A 24,280-nucleotide genomic window follows, 5' to 3' on the forward strand; every position below is an offset into this window, starting at 1 on the left:
AATGTTCTCTCTCTCTGCCGCCTAAATTTTGGGATTGCACTTAGCCTCCACACCTGTCCCACATCTACCTGGTGCTTGGAGATCCCACCCCTGGTCCACACGCTTGCACAGAAAATGCTTTATCCAGCGAGGCATCCACCCAGCCCACACCTTGTGAGACTGGCTTTGAACATATCAATTAGGCAAGGCTGGCTCCAGGGATTCACCTGTCTCCACCTCCCCAGTGCTTTTAAAAAATGTCTTCTGGGAGTCAGACTCACATCCTTACATGTGCATGGTAGGTGCTTTACCAACTAAGCTACCATCCAATTCCTCCTCCTCTCTCTCTGTGGTGCTGGGATGGAACCCAGGCTTTGTCCACACCAGACAGGCACTCAGCCACTGAACTACATCCAAGCCCCAGCAAGCGCCGTCTCTGTCCAGCGGGTGTGCTAGCTGCCGTGACAGCAGACAGGGACCCTGTCCTGATGCTGAGAGCGAAAGGAAGGAGAGACGTGGAGCTGACACTCGAACACAGAAAGCAATGGTTTTAAATATGACACATCCAGCCCACCATGCATTTAACAGTATCTAAGAGAGCAAAGCCAAAGCGCCAGCTCCAGATCACTGGCCAGGGAAGCTTTTCGGTGGGCGTGCGCAGCAGGAACTGTTCAGGTATATATTGGCAATAGGGCATAGGAGCAATGAGCACTCAGGAGGCAGAGGCAGGCAGATCTCTGAATTCAAGGCTAACCTGGTCTACAGAACGAGTTCCAGGACAGCCAGGGCTACAGAGAGAAATGCTATCTTGAAAAAAAAAAAAAAAAAACCAAACTGACTAACAAACAAACAAAAACAAAATTAAAACCAGAAATCTACTAAATGCATTGTGAAAGAGCTAAGCATGCCTTTGGTAGCATGCTTTTGTAACACGCACAACAGCCTGAGTTCTCTTCCTTCCAGTCTGCCTCTGCCTCCTCCATGTAAGGTTTATAGGCACACACTACCAAATTGTTCCTTATGATGTTTTTTCTTTTTCCATTTTATGTGTGAGTATGTGTGTGTATGTGTGGTATGCATGGATGTATGCATATTTGCAAGTATGTGTGCACAGACATGTGGGTTCATATGCATATGGAAACCCAAGGCTGATATCTGGATTCATCTTTGATGTTTCTATGTCGGTCAAGGAGGCAGAGCCTCTCAGTTGCACCCAGAGCTTACCGATATGGCCAGTCTACCAGCCAGCTTGTTCTGGCTGTTCTCTGCCGGTGTTTATGGAGGCTGGAATTATAGGTGAGCCACTGTACCCAACTAGCATTTACATGGGTTCTGGAGGTCCAAACTCAGTCTTCACACTTGTGTGGCATCCACTGAACCACAGAACCCTCCCTAGGCCCTGACCCAGGCCCCGACTAAGTCCTTTTTGGTTGTTTTCAGTTTTCTGGTGTTTGTTTTTGTTTTTTGACAAAGTATTCACGGAGGCCAGAAGAGGGTGTCTGATCGCCTGAGGCTTGGAGTTACAGGCCGTTATGAGCCTCCAAGTGGGGTCTGGGAATCAAACCCAGATCCTTTGGGTGAGGAGCCAGTGCTCTTAACTGCTGAGCCATCTCTCTAGCCCTGTGGCCAGTCTGTTCTACGCACCAAGTTCCAAGCCAGCCCCAGGACTGTCTGAAAATCAACTGAAACAAAGCTCTGAGGTGATTCAAACTGTCCGTGTTTGACTCCATCAAGTTGGGCAGAGAATCGTGTTTACTGAGCACCCACTGTGCCTGCAGCCCTGCTGATTTAGTTTGTTGCACCCTCTGAATAGAGGAGGAACCCAAGACTCAGAAAACAAAACACTTCCCTTCTCTACTTCTTGGCTCTGAGCCAGTCTTTCTGTGACTCGAATTCTGCTCAGGACAATATCTGCTCCCCAGAACTGTTTGGTGGATTGCTTGAGGCAAGATCATCCACATCTGGAACATTCTGAGAGTGGGCCCTATGACAACTGACTGACAGAGCCCGGGTCCTCAGGCAGAGGCAGACTGTGAGCCACTCCACACAGGCACTGCTTCCAGGAGAGAGGCTGCATTCTGAGTGTGGGGAGAGTTAGTGGGGCTCTCAGCCCAGTCAGTGTGGGTGTGTGGGGAGTTAGTGGGGCTCTCAGCCCAGTCAGTGTGGGTGTGTGGGGAGTTAGTGGGGCTCTCAGCCCAGTCAGTGTGGGTGTGTGGGGAGTTAGTGGGGTTCTCAGCCCAGTCAGTGTGGGTGTGTGGGGAGTTAGTGGGGTTCTCAGCCTAGTCAGTGTGGGTGTGTGGGGAGTTAGTGGGGTTCTCAGCTCAGTCAGTGTGGGTGTGTGGGGAGTTAGTGGGGTTCTCAGCCCAGTCAGTGTGTGTGTGGGGGGAGTTAGTGGGGTTCTCAGCCCAATCAAAAGATTTAGAGCACCTTCCCTAATAGTCTTATAGTTGGTACCCATTCTTATCACCCTTTGCCCCTCCTCCCACCCCCCATTCCCATATCTGGGTTTATAGTCTCTTTCCTCTGAAAAGACTTTCCTTTTCTCTCTTTCTTTTTTTTTTTTTTTAAATCTTTACATTTTTGTTTTTCAGGACAGGGTTTCTCTGTGTAGCCCTGACTGTCTTGAAACTCACTCTGTGACCAGGCTGGCCTTGAACTCATAGAAATCCACCTGCTTCTGCCTCCCCAGTGCTGGGATTGAAGGTGTGTGCCACCACTGCCCAGCAAGAAGTCCTGTGAAAAGTCTCTGTTAGGATAGGAAGGTCAGTCCTGAAGACAGAGGTCTGTAATCCTGGCTATTTGGGAGGCGGAGGCAGCAGGACCACAAATTGAAGGCCAGTTTGGGTAACATAGAGACACCCTGTCTCAAAAGGAAAAGTAGAAAGAGGGCTGGGGATGTAACTCAGTGGTAGAGCCTAGATTCAAACCCTAGTACCACAAAATTGGGAAAAAAAGGTAGCACATTTTCTGCTTCTCTTTTTAAGGGACTTTGCTTTCTCTCGGAGGAGCAGAGGGGAAGATGAGCCTGGACAGAGGGTGGAGAGAAGCTGCCTGAAACCCAAGCTTTGCTCTAGGAAGGGAGGGGGGCCTGAGGGCAGAGGCTGGTGCAGGGGCCCAAATCCTCAGTCCTGGAATTGGGAGTGCTAGCAGGCATTGGTGGAACCTGCCCTCAGGTTCCCATTGTCATTCCTTGTCCCAAGGGAGAGCCCTCTGCTGGAGTCCTGAGATCTGGACTGGACTTCTCTGCTCAGGCCAGGGGCGTTGTGTGTCATTCCATTTCCCCGTATCAGTAGAACAGAGCAGCTGAACGCACAGGAATTAGTGTTTGCTTTATGCCTGACTCTTAAGTCTCTGTTTTCTCACCTGCCAAATCTAAGAAAGTGAAAAATAATGTAGGTCAACTTGAGTCCTACGGAAGAGCTGCTGGATGCATGACTCACGGAACAGGTTACCAGAGTTTGAGGGCAAATGTCCTGGCTCTGGAGTTCCAAGGGACTGGGCTCTGCCACAGATCCTGATCCCACCTAGCAAATACCAGGCAGACACAGGAGCTTCCATTAGCAGGGACACGTGATGACAAACGACAGTTCAGTGACTCCTAAGTCTGTATTCCAGGGTCTGATCTACTCTGAGATGTGCTTTTGTGTGTGTGTATGTGTGTGTGTGTGTGTGTGTGTGCGCACATGTGCGCACATGCTTGTGCAGGCCATGATCTGTGACAGCCAGAGACAACATGGGGGCGTTGGTTCTCTCTTTCTACCATGTGAGTCTGGGGACAGAAATCAGCTTGAGAGCAAGTGTCTTTACCAGCTAAACATCTCCCTGACCTCTGAGGTTTTTATATAAAAGGGAAGGGACAAGACCCGGCTACTGGGCAGCTGACTATGGTCAGGTAGATTTCTTTGCTTACTGTCTCAATTCTAGTTCTGTGAGAGAGAGGGTCTAAAGGAGTTGATAGCATAATTGTCGCTTGAGAGCCACGTGGTGTCCCTGCTCCAGGGTACAGTCTCACTATTTGGGGAATGATCTCATCATAGGGTAATCTGTCCTACAAGGCTGGCTGTTGCTAAGGGGTAGTTTCAGTCCCTTGTCATAAAGATGTTTATTGATCAGTCCTGCTGTTCTTGGAACTCAGGGCAATTGCAAAAGCGAGTGACTCAGGAGGGAAAAGATAAGCAGTCAAAAGCAGAACCAGAGAAGGACATGATGGAGTGAGGTCAGGGGCCAGGGACTTCCTTCAAAAACCAAAGGAGGGGCTGGAGGGATGGCTCAGTGGCTAAGAGCAATGGCTGCTCTTGCAGAGGACCTGGCTTCTGTTCCCAGCACCCACACCATCACTAACAAGTGTCTGTAGTTCCAGTTCCCCCGTATCTGCCACCAGCTTCTGGGCCCTGAGGGCACTGCATACTTGTGGTATACAGACTATATGCAGACAAAACACCCATACACACAAAATAAAAATAAACCTAAAACAAGAAAACAAGGAGACCTGGTCCTGGTAGTGCATGCCTGTAATCCCAGCACTTGGGAGACTGAAGCAGAAGGACTGAGAGTTCAAGGGGGGCCTGGACTGTGCAGCGAGACCCCGGCTAAAAACAAAGTGAAATCAAAAGCTTTCATGTTCTAATCACATTTCAGTTTATTTCAGTTTATTCGTTTGTTTGTTTGAGACATGGTCTCAAACTCAGATCTTTAATTGAATGTCCTTCCTGTCTCTCTCGGTTGAGGGCTAGGATCATAGGTATGTGCCTGCCACCACAGCCAGTTTCGGCAATGTGGGGGACTGAATCAGGGATTTATGCATACTAGGAAAGTATTCTGCCATTAGAATCTGAGTTACATCCACAGCTGCCACATTGTGTGTGTGTGTGTGCGCCTGCGCATTTGAATGTGTGTATATGCATGCATTTGAATGTGTGTATATGCATGCATTTGAATGTGTGTGGGGAGTATAGTGCAAGCCGACCTCAGGCATTGTTCCTCAGACCTGAGACAGGTCCTCTCACTGGGTCTGGCTTACTTACTAAATAGGCTAGACTAGGCTGACCGGCCAGTGAGCCCTCCCCCAGACTCACCTATCTCCATTTTCTAAGTACTCTGATTAAAAACACTGCTCAGATTTCTTTATTTATTGTTTTGTTTGTTTTTGTTTTTCTTTTCTTTTCTTTTTTTTTTTTTTTTTTGAGACAGGGTTTCTCTGTGGCTTTGGAGCCTGTCCTGGAACTAGCTCTTGTAGACCAGGCTGGTCTCGACTCATAGAGATCCGCCTGCCTCTGCCTCCTGAGTGCTGGGTTTAAAGGCGTCTGTGTTACAGTCCTAGCAGTCCTGGAACTCACTTTGTAGACCACGTTGGCCTTGAACTCACAGAGATCCACCTACCTCTGCCTCTTGAGTGCTGAGATTAAAAGCATGTACCTCCATGCCAGACTTTTTTTTTCAAGTAAGTTTTGGGACTAGAATTTAGGTCCTCATATTTTTAAGGCAGGCAGTCTTCAAGTTAGGCAGCTCCCCAGTCTGCAAGTCACACTTTCAAAGGTTTAGAGTGTGTGTGCGCGTGCGTGCATGTAACAGAGGCAATGTATGTGTAAACTACTAGAAAGTGCACAAAATAACGGGGTCAGGCTGAGATCGCAGGAAGAATAATAAAACTGATGTGACTGTAGCTGTTTACATAAGTCTGACTTCCTAATTAAACTACGTTTTTATGGAAGCAGGGCCAATGGGACACCACGTACAGGGCTGTCAACGCCAGAGGACTAGAAGAATTCACACATGGAAGGTGCTTAGCACCACGGAGCACAGAATAGACAGGTATTGGAGTCTCGGGGTGTTTAACGGCCTGCTTGGAATGCCTGGCATCCTGAATGCACACCCTTGCTGTGGCCTCAGGGCTTGCCTTAGCCAAGGGTGTGCCCGCTTGGCTGCACAGGCTTTCTTGAATTCCTCCCTTCTGCTCAACACACCTCAGGTGGCTGCACCCAACCTCAGGTTAGAACAAGGCCCAGCTGGGCCCAGGCCAGACGGACCAAAACCCAGTCAACCGGAAGGAAAGAAGTACTTGCTTTGAGGTGGTTTGTGGCACAGTGTTCCTCGAGCAAAAGGCTGAGGCGTGCAGAGTAATGGTTACATGCAAGACCCTTGGCTAAGCACTGAGCACGCAATAATGGGCAAAGCCAGACATGATCATTTAAAGGCAGGGAAGGGCAGAGGGTGAATTTTGAAAGGGGAGGGGCCAAGAAAAATTCTGAGTGACACTTAAGTAGAAATGAATAGCTTTTGTTTTGTTTTGTTTTCCAGACAGTGTTTCTCTGGAACTAGCTCTGTAGACCAGGCTGGTCTCGAACTCACAGAGATCCGCCTGCCTCTAAAACAGTGTTTCTCTTTATAGCCCTGTTTGTCCTGGGACTTGCTTTGCAGGCTATCTGACCGTGGCCTCTGAGTGCTGGGATTAAAGGCGTGTGCCGCCACAGCCTGACTGGCTAGTACACTACTACTTTTTAATATTTTAATTAGAGATGGGGTTTCACCAAGTTGCCCAGGCTGACTTCAAGCTTGCTCTGTAGTCTTTGCTGATCTTGAACTTGAGACTTGTCTTGCCTCAGCCTCTCAAGTAGCTACTGAGATCACAGTTGGGTCCCAGCAGGCCCAGACTCAAGGATACTTTTTTAAGTGGTGGGAAATGATGGAGGCGTTTGGGAAGAGACTTTGATATAAAGGACAGGGAGATACGACTAGATTTATTTTTGAAGTATCTTTTGGACTGAGGTTGTATGATGCTGGAAATCCTCTTAGTTGACTATTAAATAAAATTATTACAGCTCTGCCTGTGACTGTGTCTCTCCTACATTGGTATTCATATTCACGGATGATTTCAGGTTCATGACAGGGCCCCAGTGTCGTCTGTAGACTTCCAGGATTCTTGAAAGCCTAGAGTTTTCCTCATCAACAATGTGTGTGTTTCTAAAACCCACACCCACCTCCTGGGCACAGTAGGTCTCTCAAACCTGAACTGGTAGCACTGACCTTGAGACTGAAGCCTGTCCCAGGGCACCAGGGTCTGAGGTTGGATAATAACACCTCACTGGGGATTGGGAGAGAGGTGGGAGGTGCCACAGACCCTGGTATCTGTGAGCCTCGCATCAGTGCAAATCAATGCAAAATTAAAATTCATGATGGTTCCGGGGCACAACTGCAAACAATTTGTTCAGTAAACTTGGCTCTAATTGGCATTCGTAGAATTTCCTGTTAATCAGGCCCCTTGGGCTCTGTGGGACTGGGATGCTCTGTCTCCTCATGACAGGACAGGCAGTGTGGTAGCTGGGGCGAGAGGAAGGGGGCAGGCAGGATGTTCAGATATGAGCATCTGCAGCCACGTGCCTGGTTGTGGGTTGCAGTGTGGACTCAAGGGCCAGGGCCAGGCAAATTTTTTCAGGGGGGCCTCCGTGCCGTATGGTGTAGCTTTCCATTAGAGGCAGAGTTAGATGCGCCTGAGTCTGCTTGGGGCCACTTAGTTAGGAGAGTATGTTTGTCAGATGTGTGTGCAGGTAACATGGTAATGCTTATCAGCTGGGGCATGTGTGCAGGGGACATGGGTGTGAGGCTTTCAGAATGCTTGTGTGAGGGCCCACACATTATGTCGATGTCTGTATGTGGTCTGTGGAGTATTTATGGACCAGCTGAGTAGGGCAAGTGTGGAGTCTGAGTTTTCAACATGGAGTCTCCTGGGTCCACAATCTTCGGCTTTCTCTTTGGCTCTGAAGATGGTAGGCAACTGGTGAGCCAGCTGGTCCTCAGAGAGTCTCTGCCTGCTGTTTCTGACTGATCGTTAAAGTACGGCTGGATTCCCAGTGGCAATCGTGCTGGCTCCCCGTGCCCACCACCTTTTTCCCTAAGTCTCTATCATCTATCACCAAGGACTTGAGCCCCGGGCCAAAGGCTTTTGAGGGCTCTGCCACTGAAGATGATCAACGGCCTCAGCGTTGGGAAAAACCCACAAGAAGAAATCACGAACAACAAATGCGTAATGAACTGCCAGCCAAGCGGCACACCGTGCCTAAGGCCCAGCTACCCAGCTCATCCAGCGGCGGCGGCCCCGTTAGGTAATGGGATGGAGTGTGAAACTGGGCGTGGTTAACACAGTTGGTGTGATTTGAGAGTATCCTCAGAAGTAAGGAGAGGCCAGCGGGTCTAAAGACAGCTCCAGCCAGTCCTGGGGCTCTTCTGTCAGTGTCTTTGCTCAGTCTCACAGGGAGGGATCCTGTTTGTGTGCAGTGATGAGAGGGTCATCTCGGCACGCCGTGAGACCCCAGCCACACAGTGACTAGAAAAAGCTCTCTCTCTCTCTCTCTCTCTCTCTCTCTCTCTCTCTCTCTCTCTCTCTCTGTGTGTGTGTGTGTGTGTGTGTGTGTGTATACACAGCTTGCCTGTGCTGTGCATAAGGGGAGGCACTTGGGGTGTACTCCACGGTCATTATCACAGTCAGAACAGCTCTTGCCCTCCGGCTGCCCTCAGTCATCGAAGCAGCTGCTGCTTTCCCTAAATTAACCCCTATGTTCCAGTCCTTCATTTTCCTGCTAGGGGTCCACGGCTGGCTGGGCAGGGGTCACAAAGGAGTGTAGCTCCAGCAGGAAAGCTGATGTTACACAGCCCCAGACCCATGCATGGTCCCCAGGAGTTCTTCTTCTTTTTTGATTCCTGGGGCTGTGACCACGGGGATTATCAGATTGAGCATCTGAGCCTTCCTTGGATGTGACTGTGTCTGGATGAAGCATGGAGGCAGGCAGGGATGGGGATGCTCTCTGGATCCCAGCATAGGGCTGCTCTGGGTCCTAGCATAGGGCTGCTCTGGATCTCAGTATAGGGCTGCTCTGGGTCCCAGCATAGGGCTGCTCTGGATCTCAGTATAGGGATGCTCTGGGTCCCAGCATAGGGCTGCTCTGGGTCCTAGCATAGGACTGTTCTGGATCCCAGCATAGGGCTGCTCTGGGTCCTAGCATAGGACTGTTCTGGATCCCAGCATAGGGCTGCTCTGGGTCCTAGCATAGGACTGTTCTGGATCCCAGCATAGGGCTGCTCTGGATCTCAGTATAGGGATGCTCTGGGTCCCAGCATAGGGCTGCTCTGGGTCCCAGCATAGGACTGTTCTGGATCCCAGCAGAGGGCTTCTCTGGTAGCCTGGGAAGGATCAGAAGAACCTTGAACTTGTAGGTGGCAAAGATAGGCCTTGTCAAGCTGGGAGGCTGTGAGATACCTTGGGCTTTTTCAGGTCATCGCAGAGGGTCACCTAGGCAGATGGTGGTAACACTTCTTTACTGACCCATAGAACCAAATCCTGGTGGGGGTGGGGGGTGGAAACCTGAGATCTCTGCAGAGGAAGTAAGAGGGGATAAAGAAGGGGGGGATGAGCTATGCTAGAGGGCCTAGCAGAGCTGCCTCTCTGAGAACAGGAGGAAGGAAGAGGCTTCTTCACATAAGGGGAGACTCAGGCAAGATGTAGACAAGGAAGCCAGGAGCACCCTCTTTGTGCTGGGCACTCAGAGCTTGTAGACCCACATGACAGCCCCTTTACAACACAAAGGCCCTGCTACGTGGACCGAGGTGCCAACCACCAGAGTGAGGGGAGGCTGAGGAGATGGCTCCTTTGTTAAAGTGCTTCTTGTGTAAGCTTGAAGACCTAAGTTCACATCCCCAGCACCAATGTAAAAAGCAGGGACCGCTGGTGCATATCTTTAGACAGGATGATCCTAGGGCTTTCTGAAAGGTCAGTCTCATCAAAATGGTGAGCTCCAAGTTCATGAAAGGACTCTGCCTCAAAGCAGAAGATGGAGAGCGATTGATGCTCAGTGACTGACTACAACCACCACCTCTGGCTTCTGTAAACATGTGTGTACATGTGTATACATGTACTTGCACACACAGATACATATACACACCACACACACAATCCCACAGGCAGGGGAGAACTCAGCTTAGGGGCATCTGCTTGGAGTAGGTGACACCTCAATGGAGGATGCATGATTGCAGTAACAACAAATTAGTATTTATAGTAACAGTAGTGATAGACAACAATACTGAGAACTTGCTGACATCAGGAGTCTTCCTTAATCTCGACTGCTGCCTACAAGTAAGATACTAATGTCCCTTAGCACGCCTTTAATCCCAGCGCTCAGGAGGCAGAGGCAGGAGGGTCTCTGTGAGTTTGAGACCAGCCTGGTCTACAAGAGCTAGTTCCAGGACAGGTTCAAAGCTACAGCGAAACCCTGTCTCAAAGAACCAAATGTCCCCACACTACAGAATGTCTTAGTTACTTTTCTTTTGCTGTGATAGAACATCATGATCCAAGGCAGCTAAAGGAAGCATTTAGTTTGGCTTATGCGTTTAGAGGGCTGGAGTCCATGAGGTTGGAGCAAAGGGACAGCTGAGAGCTCACATCTCAATGTACAGCCAGGAGGCAGGGAGGGAGGCCCTGAGAATGGCACAAGTCTTTTGAAACCTCAAAGTCGGCCCAGTAATACACACCTCCTCCAACAAGGCCACACCTCCTAATCCTTCCCAAACAGTTCCACCAACTGGAAGCCAAGTAGTCAAATATATGAGCCCACAGAGGGGGTTATTCTCATTCGGACCACTATAGGTAATTGATTGATTTTTTTTTAAATATTTATTTATTTATTTATTATGTATACAATATTCTGTCTGTGTGCATGCCTGCAGGCCAGCAGAGGGCACCAGACCCCATTATAGATGGTTGTGAGCCACCATGTGGTTGCTGGGAATTGAACTCAGGACCTTTGGAAGAGCAGGCAATGCTCTTAACCTCTGAGCCATCTCTCCAGCCCAGGTAATTGATTGATTGATTAATTAATTAAAAATGTTTAGGCTTATTTTTCTTATTTTTATGTGTATGACTGTTTTGCCTATATGTATGTGCACCACATGTGTACCATCTGATGCCTGTAGAGGTCAGAAAAGGGCATCTGGAACTGGAGTTATAGATGGTTGTGAACCATTTGTGGGTGCTGGGAACTGAACCTGGGTCCTTTGGAAGAACAGTCAGGACTCTTAACCACTGAACCAACTCTCTAGATTCATACCTGATTTTGCTTTTTGTTTTTTCGGTTTCTCTGTGTAGCCCTGGCTGTCCTGGAACTCAGTAAGTACATCAAGCTCTGGCCTCTGCTACCTGAGTGCTGGGATTAGAGGTGTGTGCCACCATGCCCTTGGTTTAAAAACCTGAAACAAGGTTTTATGTAGAACCGGTTGTCTTAGAACTTGCTGTGGACCAGGTTGACCTTGAATTTGTGGTGATATTTCTACGTTTTTCTCCCCAAGGGCTGGAACTGCAGGTAGTCACCGCTCTACCTGTCCTGAACGCTTTGCCAAAGACCATGCACTTAACAAGTGACAGCCAAGGTTTCGTGTACATGAGTTGAACTGCCCATCCACACCAGGACATGGTCTGGGAGGAGCTGAGTCCTCTTCCTCGTTTCAAGGTAGTGCAAATCTCTGAGGCAGCCCTGATCTTTAGAGGCTGCTGCTGCAGCCAAGATCAGGACTCCATCAGCAAGATGCTGGGGAAAGGGGAGGAGGAGGAGGAGAGAGCCCTCAGCCTGTGTTTGCAGAAACAGACACCTACCTGCCCTGTTTTCAGTTGCTTCTTGGTTGAGAAGGGAAAAGTCCCGCGTTTTTATGACACCAGCTTGTAATTCTATTTTCTGTTGAAATTCTGGTGAGGGAAAAATAAGAGACATCAGAGAAACCTTCAGAATCTCATTTGGAGAATCTGAGCTGCGATAAACGAGCCTCCTGCAGAACTGCTACATCAAAGCAGATTTTCTCCGCTGTATTTTCTTTCTTTTAATAGGGCCATTTACTACATTAATATTCCAGGAAGTCATTTTAATTTCATGTTTATCATCCATCGGGAAAGTTAAACGGGATCAATATGTAACCAGTGGCGACTTGGGGGGACCTTGGGGGAGAAGGGGTGCGTTTGGAGGCCTTGGTGATTCCACCCTTGGGAGTCCTTTGGAGGGGATGGGGAGGCTGTGGGGGAGGGGTGGGTGGTATGGAACGGGGTGGGGAGGGCCCAGGGATGAACAGGGGAATAGTAAGGTGTAATTGTATGAGAATGTGTTCGAGGGACAATTATTGTGTAGCGTCTAGCGTGGGCACTGATCATGACTCACGTTTTCAATCCCCATACAACACGTGGAGTTGGCATCCTTATTCCCACCCTTACCTACGGAAAGACTGACGCTCAGACCTGCCTCATGCACAAGGTCTTATAAGAATCTGGCTCGTTCCTTCGGTAAGTGTGTGCGGAGCGCCTGCTCTGTGCCAGGTGTTTGCCTGGTAGCCAGAGATATTAGGTCAGTGAAGTTAATTTACCAGCTGGGCATGGTGAGGAACAGCTGTAATCCCAGCACTTAGGATAGTGGAGGTAGGAGGCTCAGGAGATCAAGGTCACATTTGGCCAGCCTGGGCCGCGTGACACCCTGTCTCAACACCCGCCAAAGTTAATTTACCAGAAGCCTAAGGATTCGCAGCAGATCTAAGGTCTCTCTGGGTGTGGCCACAGATGATGTGAGGGAGGACACAGGTGGCCCCTGCCACGGAAGAGATTGCCCTCAGTGAGTTGAGGGCAGGCTTTTATCAAACACAAAAGGAAAGAGGGACTCTCCCCTGCGAGGAAGCTGAGAGTTACAGAGCTGGGATAGTGGCGGTACCCAGACACTCTGGGAGGCCAGAGAAGGTCTTCTGGCCATATGGATGCTCTGCTGAGATGACAAGGGGCTGGCAGCAGGCAAGAGCGATGACTAGAAGGTCCCAGAGCAGAAGCAGGAAGGGCTGCAGGAGCACAGGCCTGGTGCAGCTGCAGGCTGCAATGGGGTCTCTGTAGGGGAGGGACCCAGGGAGCTCCTGAAAGCCACCAGACAGATTTCTGCCTTAGGTCTTGGGTCTGCCGGATAGTGGAAGCAGACAGGTGAGAGGCTATGGGTCTTCCACGGGGTTATGCGAGACAGGTCTTCAGGAGTTTGAGAGGTGGAAAAGGGAGGGGGGAAACCCACCAGAGATTTTTTCCTTTTATCTCTCCTGTAGTGTTATCAGCTCATCCTGTGGGTTTACCTTCGCCATGGGACACATCCAGAATGGGAGCTTAGTACCACCTCCATCACTGCTTCCCTGCATAAGCAGCCATTTATGGTCACCCGGATTATCGCCCACAGCCTTCTAGCTCTCCTTTGCATCTGAGCTGGGCTCCCTGTGGTCCATTCTCAATGCTACATCAGAGAGGTACCTTTAGTTATGAGTATGATTCCTAAAACCCTCTGCAGCATCATTGTCTCACGAAGATAGATGCTCAGGGTCCCTTCAAAGGCCAACAAGCTGCCATGTACTCCGCACTCCCCGTTCTTTTTATTACTCTTTCTTATGATTTCCTGGGTGTGGCCCACCTCAGGGACTTTGCACCTACTTGATCCTCGGTTCCATTTTTCCCCTTTCTTTTCTTAAATTATCTTATCTTAATTGTCACCTTTCTCATCAACGATTCCTCTCCTCTGCCACTTGATCATGTTCTCTTGTATTCGTCATCTGTAGGTATTATAGTCACTTTTCTATTGCCATGGCAAAACACCATGACCAAGGCAATTGTAGAAGAAAGGATTTAATGGGGCTCACGGTTTCAGAGGGGGAGTCCATGGCTCTCATGCCAGGGAGCAAGGCAGCAGCAGTCAGACTTGGTGCTGGAGCAGTGGCTGAGGGGTTTCATCCGCTCCACAGGAGGCACACAGAGAGAGGTGGGGGGGGGGAGAAGAGAGATGGAGACAGAGATGGAGACAGCAGTAATTAGGAATGTGTGGTCTTTTGAAATCTCCAAACCCACCCCCAGCGACATACCTCATGCTGCAAGGCCACACCTCCCAATTCTTCCCAAACATTTCCACCATCAGGGGACCAAGCATTTAAATCTATGAGTCTATAGGGACATCCTCAGTGAAACCATTACAGCTGTGCTATAATTGACTTGTTTATCTTGCTTGTGGTCACACAGATGGGGATCTTGGTCTTGCTGCTCTGTGTTGTCGTCACAGTAGCTCACTCAATCAGCTAAGAGGGGTCGCTGCAAAGGGGAATGTTAAGTTTTTACATTAAATTAAATTTTTTCTTTCTTTCTTTATTTTTGTATAAATGTTTTGCCTGCATGTATGTCTGTTGAACATGTGGGTGCCTGGTCCCTGTGGAGGTCAGAGGAGGGCATCAGATCCCCTGAAACAAGTGTTACAGGCAGCTATGGGTCATTGTATGGGTGCTGGGACTTGACCTGGTCCTCTGCAAGAACAGCCTATTCTCTTAACCTCTGGGCCATCTCTCTAGCCCTAATACTATTTTTGAGACAGGGTCTTATTATTCTGGCCTGGTCCCAGATTCACCGAAGATATAGGTGAGGATGAACTTGAATTTATTTCCCTGTCTCCACCTCCAAAGTGCTAGGATTACAGATGTGCACCCACGACTGGTTTATGTGATGCTAGACTCAAACCCAGGGCTTCAGGCATGCTAACCAAGCACTCTACCAATTGAGCCGCACCCCCAGCCTAAAGGAATACTACTTTTATTTGAAATGAACTTTTGTTATTATTGTTTGTTCCCTTGACTCTTAACAGCCCTCCATGGCAACAAATGTCATTGGCTCCATGTTCTGGAGACCGCTGAGGCTCCGGGAGGCAGTGTAGAGTTGGTCATCTTCTAAACCTCAGAGGACACAAACTGATCCTACCTGGTTGAGAGTACTAGCCTTTGTGTGTCCCAGGTATGGGAGAGTAGGTACACTTGGTCCTGGCTGTGCCTCAGTGTTCAGATTTGCAGGATGGGAGCGATAGCTGTTTTGGCCACCTGGGGCTATCGGTGCTTCAGCAGGAGGCTCCCGAGCAGTCTTGTGCCTGGGTTATGTTGTTATCAGAGTTCACGCTGCTGCCTGAGTCATGGGTCTTGGGCTTTTCCCTCTCCGGGGTCTCCATCACATTTCCACAGGGACTTCAGGTCAGCCAGGGGCTCTGCCTCCAATGGCAGTGGCCAGGCTTGTCCAGTCCCATTTGTTGAGGTGGAATTTAATTTCTCCCTAAGCCGAGAGCCTTCTGCCCCCTCCTGCCCTCTCTCTTGCTCTCATCAGCTGGAAAATGAGCTCTGGGAGCTTTCCCCCTGGTCCAGAAACCCAAGGTGAAGAATTTCATTAACAATCAAGAGGACATAATCAACATTCTAATAATTCCATATCCACACTCCCTCTTTTGTAGCCCCTCCAGCACCCTGTCCCCCCCACTCCATCCTGTTCCCTGCTCTCCTAGACATCCTCACCTTGACAAAGAAATCTCATTTCCTTTCCAGTCAAATTTGCTTTGCTATTAGATTCAGGACCTTACCTTCTGGCATGATGTTGAAAGATGTTCTTCCCACCTCCCAGAGTTCTGCCTCAGAAGGACACAAGTGTTAACAAGGGAGTCCCCAGAGGCTGGCCTCTTCCTACCTCCTGCATGGTTTTGCAGTCCACACATGGTATACTTCTTTAAGGACCCAGGGACCTTGGCCCCTTGGCCAGAGAAGTGGGACTTCTCCTGATTGAGACACAGGGTGTTCCAGTGAGTTATCTGGCCTGAAGAATGTTCCAGAACATCGAAGAGTTTTTTTTTTTTCCAAGTACCAGATACATTTCACATTGCTCAAGGGCTTCCTGTCAAAGTCCCTACCCTAGCCATTGGGAAGACCTAGCCTATGTCATGTTCTGGCTATGCAACCTTGGGTATTAAGCTTTCTGAGCCTGTTTATGGTGAGGACCTTCTTGCTGGCAGGACTCTACAAGTATGGACACTGCCTGGTGAGAGAGACACATACAGAAGACAGAGCCAAATGCCCTCTGTATAAGACCCACTCTGCAGATAACCCATTTACCCTTGATCCTGTAAACACATGAATGGGGGTGCGGACGAGTTACAGCCTGACTGAGCATGTGAGAGAGAATGGGTTTGTCTCCTAGTACTTGAACGCACACACACACACACACACACACACACACACACACAAGGGGGGGGAGAGATGTAGTAATATGGGGCGGCAGGGCTGCGTCCCCCACACCCGGCCGCCCACATGGCTAGCTTATGCTCCGAAATAACAACACACAAACTGTATTCTTTTAATCACTGCTTGGCCCATTCTCTTCTAGGCTAATTCTCACATATTAATTTAGCCCATTCCTAATCATCTGTGTGTAGCACCCCAAGGTGCGCTTACCGGGGAGATTCTAGCCTAGTCCATCCTGGGTCCGAGCTTCATCCCGGGAGCAGGGCATGGCGTCTCTCTCAGGCGTCTGCTCCCGCGAGGAAAGCGGTCGAGTCTCCGAGCTCACTTCCTCTTCCTCCCAGCATTTTGTTCTGTTTACTCCTCCCACCTATCCTCTAACCAATAAAATGGGCCAGGGCAGTGCCTTTATTAGCCAATGACCTTCCTCCATCAGAGAGAGATTTTTAAAAATCTATCAATGGGCTCATTCATTCATTAACACAGAGTCTTCATGGTCTAATTACCTCTAAAAAGTCCCACATTCTAACCTTTCACAAGGGGAATTAAGCCTTGGCATGAATTTTGGCGGGGACTATCTAGTTCATGGCACCAAACTGATTTCCTTGCTTATCCAATGAGGATAATAGCAACAACTACCTCCCTTCTTAAGATCCATGGGCATGCAATGAGGGAATGCTTGGAGAGTGCCTGGCATGAAGTGGGCACAGTTGCTGAGAGCTGCCACGTTACCCCGAGCACAGTAGTAATGTCTTGGCCCTTGACTTCTGTAGCATGATGGTAGCATTCTCTTTCCTCTCATGTGCTTGGCATACAGTTATTGGGTTTGTTTATTTTTATTATTTATTTATTTATTGATTTTTTTTCAAGAAAGTGCTTCTCTGTGTAGCACTATGGCTGTCCTGGAACTATCTCTGTAGACCAGGCTGGCCTTGAACTCAGAGATCCACTTGCCTCTGACTCCCATTGCTGGGTTTAAAGGAGTGCACCATCACTGCCCCTCAGGTTTGTTTGTTTTTAAAGCATCGAGAAAATTTTACTTAAGACAAAGAAATAGAAAACTCAGAATATACTGTAAGAAACAACAGGCCATGTGGATGAAGATACCCAGCAGCCTGTTTAGCATTTTGCTTGTTTGTTTTGAGACAGAACCATATGTATCCACTCTAGGTTCTGAACTGATCCTCTGCCTCTGTCTCCCAAGAGCTGGGGTCACAGACAGATCGTTTGCAGCTCATCATTGAGTTCTCACAGTCCAGATCCAGGGCACTATTAGTCAGGCATTGGGAGCGCAGTGCAGTCAGTGCTGTGGTCGGCAAGGTTCCAGGGTTTTAGGAACCCTGCTCCACTCAAGTTGGTGGAGTACACCTTTAATATAAGTACTTGGTAGTCAGAAGCAGGCAGATCTTTAAGTTCAAGGTCAGCCTGGTCTATGGTTTGAGTTCCAGAACAGCCAGGGCTGTGCAGAGAAACCCTGCCTCAAAGCAACAACAAAACAAACAAACACAACAACAAAAAGTGAACCCTCAGGTCTAAAGGGGTACCTACATGGTGGTCAGAGGCTCCTCATGTGGACTTCCAAGTAGAGACATGATAAACAAATGGGTAATGGAGTCTGAGTGCGCTGGGCAAAGCCTAGAGGGACAACTGGTAGACCCCGAGGGCCCAGCTCTCCAGGAAGACCCGGATGAGGGCTATCCCTATGCAGTACTAGCAGTACTAGTGAAGATGCTGTAGTCAGGTATGGCGGTCAGACTAACCTTGTAGTCTACAGGAGGGATTTGATTCTCACTGTGAGCACAGTGAGAGCCACAGAAAGGCATCAAGAAGAGCAGTTGACTGGAGTTTTCTTACAGGACACTGGTGTGGCCTCAGCCTTGGGGGCTGGATGGCAGCAGGAAGATGAGAGAAAGACAAGGAGGAGGATGTTGTAGAGTTGACAGAAATGGACAGATGCTTTCTGGAGGTCCTCACAGGTAGAGCTGTAGTCTGGTGACAGCTGCTCGGTATCTGATGATGGCACCCACCCCTGAGGGACTCTGTCTCTCTGAGCCCCAGTGTGGGACTTTCGTGGAGAGGGTGGATCCCAAGGCTGCTGGAGCTGCTGAACTCCAGTCTCCTTGACTCTGGCAGAGATTAACCGTTTAGTGAACAAGAGTGTTGCTGTGCCAAGTGACACGGAGTGGCTCTCCTGACTGGAGCTTCACCCAGGCATGAAACCTCCAGACCTCTTCCCTTCCAGCTCTGAAAGGGCAGATGGCTCTGTGTCGTCCTCCCCCAAGCCATCTCTGCCCTTCCCCCAACAGAGGCTCTCTCCAGCAGGTCTTGCTCTGTGCCTGTGTGCACACATGCAAGTCGGGCTCTGTGGAAGAAGAGGGAAGGAGAACTGGAGAAGTCCCCCCTCCCGTTCTAATGGGGACATACGGGGCTGTTCCCACTTGTGGGGGAGGAAAGACAGATGGTGGGGAGTCTGCGTGAAGGTCTCCCGCCTTCACCCCTCTGGCCCCCAATCTTTCCTCCGTATGGCACCGTATCGTGCTCCTGTCCCAATACTTCCTATGACTCTTCTGTGCCCTCTGGATGAAGTACAAATCCTCAAACAGGGCTTTAGCCAGCCTCCAGCCTCTACACTTGACCATTCCTCCCCTCCGAGGCCTCTCGCCTCTGCTGTTCCCTCTGCTTGGACCAGTTTCCATGTCTAGAAACACCTTACCCTTGAGTAAATGGAAAAGTCATTCTCATTCCTTACTGGGAAGCTTTCTCATTCCACACCTCTCAGCGAGGACACATTCCTCTTCTGGCTTTCCAGACCACCCATCCCATCCTCCACGCTCTCTGTGAGTCCCCTAGACCAGCCCTAGTAGCTGTACTGCCGCTGGGAAGGCAAGACCTTGCCTCGCTGGCTCGCACATGGCCTGGCACCATGCCCAGCTTTCAGGAGACATTGGTGGAGGAAACCCCAGGACATATCAAAATGCCAATCATTCCTGCTAGAAGCAGATTAGACAAAGCAGAAGTACCCCTCCCCCAACCCCATTTTTAAGGCTCAGGCAGTGGGCGACCAGGCAGAGGAAAAGCAACTGGGACTCTCACTCCAGGCTCTTGTCCTCCCATGATAGAAGGCATCCCAGGCCGAAAAAGGGAGAAGGAGATGCCAGCCACGAGAGTCCCACAGCAGCAGGGCATGAGATGTGTGTCAGCGTGGAGATGTGTTCTGTGTTTGACAGGCCAAGGACCCTCTCTTATGATCAGAGCCTTTGACTGCCTCACAGTAGGGGACCCAGCTCCTTGAAGGAGCCAGCCCAGGGCTTGGGGAGAGAGCACTGGGGAGTCAAGCTAGCTGGGTCCTAAATTAGAGCTCAATGTCATCTCAAACCCCCATGGAAGCTGAGAACTGACACCCAGGGGGCATGGGAGACATCAGGGATTCAATCACAGGCTAATAGCCTCCCAGCCTGAGATGCAATTAGGGGCTGGTTCCCAGGGGCCTGCAGGCAGTGGGAAGGACAGTTACTAGGTTGGAGTTGGAGGTGGGGGTTACCTCTTCAGTCCTGAGTCTTATTGAGATGCCAGGATGAAGGCAGAGGAGAATGAGGAGGGCTCAAAAGAGAAGCAAGGGTGAGAACATAGATGAACAGTGTTCAGAGAGAGGCCCTGGACCCACCAGAGCTCAGAAAAGTACTATCACCACGGACAGCTTAGGCTCCAACTCTGACCTCGGACTTCTGAAGGTTTGGTTCCAGTTCCAGCCTGTCTTCTGACCAGATCCATCCCTTCATCCCCAAACATGGAGCACTGATTGGTTTTGTCACCTGTAAACAGAACCAATACCAGTCCTTTCCCAAGCATGGGCAAGAGGAATGAGGTGGGATGGGCTTCCAGTTCTGCCTAAACATTGCTGCCCCCAGTGGGTCTCCTAATCACAACCTCGTCCTCAGCTATCTCTCTGTCATTTAGCCCCTGATCCTACAGGTAGGTAGACCTTTCTGAAGCTCAGAGGCTCCATCCACAAAGGCCTTCCGGTCCCAGGCTGCAGGAGACAAGTCTGTAGAGTTTTCTTTCCCATTTTTGGTTTTTCAAGATAGGGTTTCTCTGTGTAGCCCTGGTTGTCCTGCAACTCACCTTGTAAACCAGTCTGGCCTTAAACTCACAGAGATCTGCCTACTTCTGCCTCCCAAGTGCTGGGATTATGGGTGTGTACCACCACACCTGACTGAGTTTTCTTTCTTTAAAAAGAAATGTAGTGTGTGTTTGCAGATCTGTGTGTGTGCCCATGGAGACCAGGAGAGGGCCTCAGATCCCCAAGAGCTATAGTTACAGAATATTGGGAGCTGCCCCATCTGGGAGCTGGGAACCCAGGCTCCTATTCTGTGCAAGAGCAGCAAGCACTCTTAACCTGGAGCTGACTTTCTGCAGAGCCTCAAGCAGGGCCATGGGAACAAGGAATTGTTCAAGGGCAGTTCGACAGCATGCTATTGTGAGGAGCATAAGACTTACTGGGTCACTTCATGGCCAACAGGAAGAGTTTGGAGGGAGGAGCCAGCTCACTGGGCCTGGTCTTTGCTGAGCCCTTTGTATCTGTCACACGAGTCCAGGAGAGGGGTGCAGGGATCCCAGTTTCGCAGAAGGTTCAATAGATGACATGCCGATCCAAGGACGCCTGACTCAGGAGGAACAGCCCTAGGATGCAGGCTTAGGTTTCCTAGTGCCTGGGCTCTGAAGAGGAGGCCCCATTGCTGGGCTTGGGGAGTTTAGGAATGTTTTTTTTTTTTTTCTCATAGTCCTGCAAGATCTCCTCCAGTGTTCCAGGATGGGAAGAAATATGAAAATCAGACTGGGCTCTATGAATACAATGTCACTGGCAGGGCCGGTGAATGCTCCCACGCCCAGTTTCTATGTCCATGTCTGCTCTGTGCTTCCTTCCCACCTCTCTACCTCTCATCAAGTCCAGGTGCTTTGAGATAAAGAGCTGGCAGAACCCCAGCATGTTGAGTGGCTGGTAACTAGAAACCTGGATTTCCTAGACCCTATGACTCAGTATGGCTTCACCCAAAATGTCCCCACTGAAGTTGTCGGCGAAAGCGGAAAACAAGAGCCTTCAAATTCCCAGCAGAGCGGCTAATCTGGTCATCCATACCCACCTCTGTCATAGGTTTGGGAGAGGGAACCACACCCCATCACTCCATCCTGGTAGCAGCTTGGGCTATTGGGTGCCCAGATTCAAAGTCCAACTCTGCTACTTCCCAGCTCTCTAGCCAGAGCCCCAGTGTCCCTGTCCATCAAATGGGATGAACAGGATCTACCTCTGCAGAAACTTAAAAAAGTCGTTTGTGAGGCAAGCACAGGCACCATGCAAAGGCTTTAAATTTTTAAAATTAATATTATATTTGCACATAGGTATCCAATATTTGCGTGTATGTGTGTCTGTGTATGGTGTCTCTGTGTATGTGTGTGTGTGTAGGGTGTCTCTGTGTATGTGTGTGTGTGTGTGTGTGTGTAGGGTGTCTCTGTGTATGTGTATGTGTGTGTGTGTGTGTAGGGTGTCTCTGTGTATGTGTATGTGTGTGTGTGTGTGTGTAGGGTGTCTCTGTGTATGTGTATGTGTGTCTGTGTAGGGTATCTGTGTCTGTGTGTGTGTAGGGTGTCTGTGTGTATGTGTGTCTGTGTAGGGTATCTCTGTGTATGTCTATGTGTGTCTGTGTAGGGTGTCTCTGTGTATGTGTATGTGTATCTGTGTAGGGTGTCTCTGTGTATGTGTGTCTGTGTAGGGTATCTGTGTGTGTGTGTGTGTGTGTGTGTGTGTGTGTGTGTAGGGTGTCTGTGTGTGTGTATGGGTGTGTAGGTACACTCGTGCCATGGTGCTCCTGTCATGGTCAGAGGACACCATTCAGGAATTGGTTCCTTTTTCCCATGGCTTTTTAATAATGTCATCCCCAGACCCCTCTTTGGAGCGCACAGACAGAGGGACAGTTGTTAGTCTACCTGAGGTGGAGCATGTGCACAGTGCTGGTTCTCACAGCTGTAAGACGGAAATGATTGTGTTGTTCCTGTTCTTAAGTTCCTGGCACAGGAGAAAGGAGAGACTCTGAGGGTTTAGGACGTAGAGTTACACCCCACAGCCTTCTTTTAAAACAGAGAGCAGGGGGCTGCTAGTTCAAGGTCATCCAGAGTCAGGGGAGCTGGAAAAATCAGGCTCTAACCCAGCCTGCCTGTTATTTTGCTTCCAAGGTCAGGAGGTGCTGGTCCCTGGAGAGAGGGGTCCCTGGCAAGGGGATGCTTCTGTTTCTGGAAACTCCCTTTAGCCCCTGGAACAGTGCCTGACACATAGGAGGCACCCAACTAGGAGTTCGTGAATGAATGGGTGAGTGGTGAATGAATGAATGAATGAATGAATGAATGAGCTGCCAGGAAGACAAGTGTTTTTCCAGGATGAGAAAGCGTCTGTGGGACACAGATCTCTGATCACCTTGATCTCGGGACCCCCCCTTCTGATGGCAGTGTGGGGAGGGGAGAGGAGGCTCTATCCCAGAAGAAGCTGCGCTCAGAGGGATGGAAGTTAGATGGCTAGTGAGCTGTGAGAGGGGCTGAGGAATGGGGGCAGGGATGGCTGCCCTGCCTGCCGAGGGAGGAATGGTACCATGTCTCTCTCTCTCTGGTGTCGGGGAGATGGAGAAGTGTGTGAGGCTGGTGTGCCTGAGGGAGCCCCGAATCACGTTTGCTCAGAGCCTGGGACACCTGGGGGCCTCTGTTGGCAAAGGCCACCTCCGTTCCTCAGAGGCCTTAGCAAACTCAGCACTGGCTGTTCTGGATACTGTTGCCATAGAGATGTGGAGCCAAGCTCCTCTGAGAGTGTTAAGCCGAGGGGCGTGGCCTGCCCTCAGCATGGTTTGAAGCTGAGGGTGGAGGTGGGATGCAGTCGGGGCAGCAGAGGGATTTGGTGAGATACTGTGCAAGGTAACAGCCATGGGCACACATGACATGACTGACACTGGCATTAGGGTCTGCACTTCCGGACTTGATCCCAATTTCTAACTGGTAGACCTGGACAGGGAATATGACATCTCGTAGCCTCAGTTCTCCCATCTATAAAATGGGTTTAGTAGTATTCTTTACTCTAGCTGCTGTGATAGTCAATTGAGCCTGTCTGGGGAAAGCCCTGCGGGGGGAGGCATAGCAAAGCCCCCGTAAGTAATTGGTGCCAGGGTAGGGCTTCTGCAGAAACCTGTCCCATAGAACAGCCTGTGTCTGGGCCTGCGTTTAGGGACTGCTGTGGAGGCTGAGGATTGGTTGGGTTCCTTCCACAGACAGAGGAGACCAGGAGTCAGGAGTTATGTCATCCTTTGAACATGGGCCTGGAGGCTCTGCCGCAGGCATATCTGAAAAATAAATAATAACAACTTGAATAATTCACAGAATCCGTGTGAATAATTCACCATGGCCTCCCAAGCACCAGGCGATTAGTCACCGCAGACCCAGGCTCCGGTCCTGTCTGCCTCTGGCTGTCCCACGGGCCCTGGGGAGTGCAGCCTGGCCACAGGGGCAGGAGGTGGATGGAGGACACATAGGGACACTTGGAGAGCTCCCTGGGGTGCAGCAGTGAACTGGAGAGATCTGTGGGTTCTATTCTGTCTTGGGGAACCAGAGCGGCTGACCTAGAGAATCTAGAGTGTGTGGGGCTCTCTACAGCTGACCGTGGCAAATTGCCTGTCCTCTTGGGGCTTCATTTTGGAGGCCCAAAGCACAGACAGCCTCTAGTTGTTATTATACTGGCCACACCAGCCCTCATTGTCCAGTACTAAAAGTGTTCCACCTCCACAGGGAAGCCAAGCCACACACCTCTCAGCTTTGCGGTAAACGCTGAGGCGTCTACAGAGGCCTGTCGTGGGCCTCCTGGGAGTCCAAACAAAGTGGTGCCTGGAGCTTGAGGCAGACCTCTGACACCGTGACTTGGACACATGGCTCGAATGTTTCAGTCTCCGTTTCCTCCTCTGTAAAATGGGGATTCAGAAACACCTAGCTCATCATGTTATTATTGTTCTGTGGATGAAACGGCGTCATGACCATAAATTGCTCAGTGCAGTCCCTGGCACACAGTAAGTGCTAAGCAACAGTAAGCTGTTACAGATACTCATTATCTTTCCAAAGATAGTGTGCAGGAGACTCGGGGGTAGGCTCACGAGTTGCAGATGTTCATACAGAACATCATCTGCGGGCCTGAGAGCTG

Source organism: Microtus oregoni, unplaced genomic scaffold (assembly GCF_018167655.1).
Source record: "Microtus oregoni isolate MIOR12 unplaced genomic scaffold, Mior012 000011F_ref0000422, whole genome shotgun sequence".
NCBI classification, from domain to species: domain Eukaryota; kingdom Metazoa; phylum Chordata; class Mammalia; order Rodentia; family Cricetidae; genus Microtus; species Microtus oregoni.